The sequence below is a fragment of the Telmatherina bonti genome, assembly GCF_933228915.1.
Source record: "Telmatherina bonti genome assembly, chromosome: 15".
In the NCBI taxonomy this organism is placed as follows: Eukaryota; Metazoa; Chordata; class Actinopteri; order Atheriniformes; family Telmatherinidae; genus Telmatherina; species Telmatherina bonti.
In genome coordinates this window covers 4,968,631-4,975,627 of record NC_136613.1, presented here as the reverse complement: position 1 = coordinate 4,975,627, position 6,997 = coordinate 4,968,631, and positions in this window count along the sequence as shown.

The following is a 6,997-nucleotide window of genomic DNA, read 5'->3' as shown; positions in this document are numbered from 1 at the left end:
TGTGTGTGTGTTTCAGACGTGAGAGAGTGATGTGCAGATGAGAAAAGGCTTGGTCACTGCTGATCTATGTGTGTTATTTCTACAAACATCTGGTTGCTCTTTATGCTGCTTTATCTGTTCATACATTCATTTTACATCATTTTAGCCTCAGAATCTGACAGCTGAGGCTGAAATGGTCTGCATGGAAACATCACGTCTGCATGGAAACATCACGTCTGCGTGGAAACATCACGTCTGCGTGGAAACATCACGTCTGCGTGGAAACATCACGTCTGCGTGGAAACATCACGTCTGCGTGGAAACATCACGTCTGTGTGGAAACATCACATCTGTATGGAATCATCACGTCTGCATGGAAACATCACGTCTGCATGGAAACATCACGTCTGCATGGAAACATCACGTCTGCATGGAAACATCACGTCTGCATGGAAACATCATGTTTCCGTGGAAACGTCACGTCTCTATGGAAAAGTCATGTCTGCATTGAAACGTCACATCTGAATGGAAACATCATGTCTGCATGGAAACATCACATCTGGATGGAAACATCACGTCTGCATGGAAACATCACGTCTGTATGGAAACATCACGTCTGCGTGGAAACATCACGTCTGCGTGGAAACATCACGTCTGCGTGGAAACATCACGTCTGCATGGAAACATCACGTCTGTATGGAATCATCACGTCTGTATGGAAACATCACGTCTGCGTGGAAACATCATGTCTGCATGGAAACATCACATCTGGATGGAAACATCACATCTGGATGGAAACATCACGTCTGCATGGAAACATCATGTCTGTGTGGAAACATTACGTCTGTGTGGAAACATCACGTCTGCGTGGAAACATCACGTCTGGGTGGAAACATCACGTCTGTATGGAATCATCACGTCTGCATGGAAACATCACGTCTGCATGGAAACATCACGTCTGCATGGAAACATCACGTCTGGATAGAAACATCACGTCTGCATGGAAACATCACGTCTGCATGGAAACATCACGTCTGCATGGAAACATGTTTCCGTGGAAACGTCACGTCTCTATGGAAAAGTCATGTCTGCATTGAAACGTCACGTCTGAATGGAAACATGTCTGCATGGAAACATCACATCTGGATGGAAACATCTCGTCTGCATGGAAACATCATGTCTGCAGGCTGACTTGGTTAAAAACCAACCAGTTGCTTGGTCTTTTAAGGGTTGCCATGATGTTAAACAGCCAGCAGATGTTTTACTGCTACTTTTACATGGTGACATTAAAGCGACTTGTAAACATGCTGTTTCTCTGGCTGAGTGTTTTCATGCGTTGACATCTTAAACCATGTGGTTTTCTGTTGCTCTGCAGATCTTTGTGGCAGATGGAGAGAAAGAGATGAGACGGCTGCGGGCGGAGAACGTGATGGTGTTGCGAACGGACAGGAGAGCGCTGTACATCTACACTGAATCCCAGTGGATCAACATGCTGGTAACCACTACGTCAGAACAAATGTTTCAGGATGATGTGGGAGGCAGTAAGGAACTCCATCTGAGTCAGAACAGGCTTCTCTCCAGTGATGGAACAGCTGGGGTTGTTCAGACAGCTGCAGCTGCATTTATGTTGTTTCTCACCTTCATTTGTTAACATTTGATATTTAACATTAAATATCAGACATATAATTCCATAATTCCATCATTCCATCATTCCATCATTCTATCAATTCATTATTCCATCATTTTATTATTCCATCATTCCATCATTCTATCATTCCATCATTCCATCATTCCTTCATTCCATCATTCTATCAATTCATTATTCCATCATTTTATTATTCCATCATTCCATCATTCTATCATTCCATCATTCCATCATTCTATCATTCCATCATTCCATCATTCCATCATTCCATCGTTCTATCATTCTATCATTCCATCATTCCATCATTCCATCAGTCCATCAGTTCATCATTCCATCATTCTATCATTCCATCATTCTATCATTCTATCATTCCATCAGTCCATCAGTTCATCATTCCATCATTCCATCGTTCCATCATTCTACCATTCCATCATTCCATCAGTTCATCATTCTATCATTCCTTCATTCCATCATTCTATCAATTCATTATTCCATCATTTTATTATTCCATCATTCCATCATTCTATCATTCCATCATTCCATCAGTTCATCATTCCATCATTCTATCATTCCATCCTTCCATCATTCCATCGTTGTATCATTCTATCATTCCATCATTCCATCAGTTCATCATTCCATCATTCTATCATTCTATCATTCCTTCATTCCATCATTCCATCATTCTATCATTCCATCAGTCCATCATTCCTTCATTCCATCATTCTATCAATTCATTATTCCATCATTTTATTATTCCATCATTCCATCATTCTATCATTCTATCATTCCATCATTCCATCAGTCCATCATTCCATCATTCTATCATTCCATCATTCCATCAGTCCATCAGTTCATCATTCCATCATTCTATCATTCCATCATTCTATCATTCTATCATTCCTTCATTCCATCATTCTATCAATTCATTATTCCATCATTTTATTATTCCATCATTCCATCATTCTATCATTCCATCATTCCATCAGTTCATCATTCCATCATTCCATCATTCCATCGTTCTATCATTCTATCATTCCATCATTCCATCAGTCCATCAGTTCATCATTCCATCATTCCATCATTCTATCATTCTATCATTCCATCAGTCCATCAGTTCATCATTCCATCATTCCATCGTTCCATCATTCTACCATTCCATCATTCCATCAGTTCATCATTCTATCATTCTATCATTCCTTCATTCCATCATTCTATCAATTCATCATTCCATCATTTTATTATTCCATCATTCTATCATTCTATCATTCCATCATTCCATCAGTCCATCATTCCATCATTCTATCATTCCATCATTCCATCATTCTATCATTCCTTCATTCCATCATTCTATCAATTCATTATTCCATCATTTTATTATTCCATCATTCCATCCTTCTATCATTCCTTCATTCCATCATTCTATCAATTCATTATTCCATCATTCTATCATTCCATCATTCTATCATTCCTTCATTCCATCATTTTATCAATTCATTATTCCATCATTTTATTATTCCATCATTCTATCATTCCATCATTCCATCATTCCATCATTCTATCAATTCATTATTCCATCATTCTATCATTCCATCATTCTATCATTCCTTCATTCCATCATTCTATCAATTCATTATTCCATCATTTTATTATTCCATCATTGTATCATTCTATCATTCCATTATTCCATCAGTCCATCATTCCATCATTCTATCATTCCATCAGTCCATCAGTTCATCATTCCATCATTCTATCATTCCATCAGTCCATCAGTCCATCATTCCATCATTCTACCATTCCATCATTCCATCAGTTCATCATTCTATCATTCTATCATTCCTTCATTCCATCATTCTATCAATTCATTATTCCATCATTTTATTATTCCATCATTCCATCATTCTATCATTCTATCATTCCATCATTCCATCAGTCCATCATTCCATCATTCTATCATTCCATCATTCCATCAGTCCATCATTCTATCATTCCTTCATTCCATCATTCTATCAATTCATTATTCCATCATTTTATTATTCCATCATTCCATCATTCTATCATTCTATCATTCCATCAGTCCATCATTCCATCATTCTATCATTCCATCAGTCCATCAGTTCATCGTTCCATCATTCTACCATTCCATCATTCCATCAGTTCATCATTCTATCATTCTATCATTCCTTCATTCCATCATTCTATCAATTCATTATTCCATCATTTTATTATTCCATCATTCTATCATTCCATCATTCCATCAGTTCATCATTCCATCATTCTATCATTCCATCATTCCATCATTCCATCAGTCCATCAGTTCATCATTCCATCATTCCATCATTCTATCATTCCATCAGTCCATCATTCCATCGTTCCATCATTCTACCATTCCATCATTCCATCAGTTCATCATTCTATCATTCTATCATTCCTTCATTCCATCATTCTATCAATTCATTATTCCATCATTTTATTATTCCATCATTCTATCATTCTATCATTCCATCATTCCATCAGTCAATCAGTCCATCAGTTCATCATTCCATCGTTCCATCATTCTACCATTCCATCATTCCATCAGTTCATCATTCTATCATTCTATCATTCCATCATTCTATCAATTCATTATTCCATCATTTTATTATTCCATCATTCCATCATTCTATCATTCCATCATTCCATCAGTCAATCAGTTCATCATTCTATCATTCCATCATTCCATCATTCTATCATTCCATCATTCTATCATTCTATCATTCCATCAGTCCATCAGTTCATCATTCCATCATTCCATCGATCCATCATTCTACCATTCCATCATTCCATCAGTTCATCATTCTATCATTGTATCATTCCTTCATTCCATCATTCTATCAATTCATTATTCCATCATTTTATTATTCCATCATTCCATCATTCTATCATTCCATCAGTCCATTATTCTATCATTCCATCATTCCATCAGTTCATCATTCCATCATTCTATCATTCCATCAGTCCATCAGTTCATTATTCCATCATTCTATCATTCCATCATTCCATCAGTCAATCAGTTCATCATTCCATCATTCTCTCATTCCATCAGTGCATCATTCTATCATTCCATCATTCTATCATTCCATCAGTCCATCAGTCCATCAGTTCAACATTCCATCAGTCCATCAGTTCATCATTCCATTATTCTATCATTCTATCATTCCATCAGTTCATCATTCTATCATTCTATCATTCCATCATTCCATCAGTCCATCATTCCATCATTCCATCATTCCATCAGTTCATCATTCCATCATTCTATCATTCCATCAGTCCATCAGTTCATTATTCCATCATTCTATCATTCCATCATTCCATCAGTCAATCAGTTCATCATTCCATCATTCTCTCATTCCATCAGTGCATCATTCTATCATTCCATCATTCTATCATTCCATCAGTCCATCAGTCCATCAGTTCAACATTCCATCAGTCCATCAGTTCATCATTCCATTATTCTATCATTCTATCATTCCATCAGTTCATCATTCTATCATTCTATCATTCCATCATTCCATCAGTCCATCATTCCATCATTCTATCATTCCATCAGTTCATCATTCTATCATTCCATCATTCCATCAGTTCATCATTCTATCATTCCATCATTCCATCATTCTATCATTCCATCATTCCATCAGTTCATCTTTCCATCATTCCATCAGTTCATCATTCCATCAGTCTATCATTGTATAAATTCATTATTCCATCATTTCATTATTCCATCATTCCATCAGGCCATCATTCCATCATTCTATCATTCCATCATTCCATCAGTTCATCATTCCATCATTCTATCATTCCATCAGTCTATCATTCCATCATTCCATCAGTCCATCATTCTATCATTTTATCTTTCCATCATTCCATCAGTCCATCAGTTCATCATTCTATCATTCCATCAGTCTATCATTCCATCATTCCATCAGTTCATCATTCCATCATTCTATCATTCTATCATTCCATCATTACAGTAGTTCATCATTCCATCAGTCCATCAGTTCATTATTCCATCATTTTATCAGTCCATCATTCCATCAGTTCATCATTCTATCAATCCATCATTCCATCAGTCTATCATTCCATCATTCCATCATTACAGTAGTTCATCATTCCATCAGTCCATCAGTTTATTTTTCCATCATTCCATCATTCTATCAGTCCATCTTTTCATCCTTATATCATTCCATTCCATTAGTTCATCATTCTAGCAGTCCATCACTCTATCTTTCCATCATTCAATCAGTCCATCATTCCATCAGTCCTTCAGTCCATCAGTTCGTCATTCCATCATTCTATCATTACATCCGATCACTATTTTTAGATTCCATCAGTTCATTATTCCATCATTTTATCATTCCATAAGTCCATCATTCCATCATCCTTCTATTTTTTTCATTATTCAATCATTCCATCAGTCCATCATTTTATCAGTTTATCATTCTATCACTCCATTAGTCCAATCATTCCATCAGTTCATCATTCCATCAGTCCATCATTCTATTTGTTCATCATACTATTATTCCATCCCTTCACTATGTCATGATTCTATCAATCCATCATTCCATCAGTTCTTTATTTAATTATTCCATCAGTCCATCATTCCATCATACTGTAATTTCATCATTCCATCAATGAAAACTTGTAGAGTGATGATACCTGCTGAATAGTTTACTTCAAATAATTAATCACACATTCTGTCATGTTGATGTTCAGCATCTCCCTCATATTGCCATCATAATCTTCTTCCTCTTTCTGTGTTTGTGTTCAACTTTCTGTTTGAACCAGGAGAACCGCCGACCCAGAGTACGCGGCAGCGGTTAACATTCGTTCCTTGATCGGATGCTGGTTATGCTGGAGTTGGTTTTGGTTGAATGGATTTCAACAACATCTGAATGAAAATATCTGCACGTCCAGAAATAATTTATTTTATTTATTTATTTTTTCTCATGTTAAGTTTCAATCATAAATGTTGGACAGGATTGGAAATTGCCACTGCAAATCGAAATAAAGATCAGATTTTAGTTCAAATTGATTTTTCATACATACATGTTATAGATGTACATGGACATACATACATAAACATATACACAAGTATATATATATATATATATATATATATATATATATATATATATATATATATATATATATATGAAGGTATATATGAATACCTACATACAGATATACACACACACGTACATATACCTACATACAGATATATATATATATATATATATATATATTCATAATTTAATTCATTCACCAAACCGCTTATTCCAATTCAGGGTCACGGGGAAGCTGGAGCCCATCCCAGCCAGCTTTGGGCGACAGGCAGGG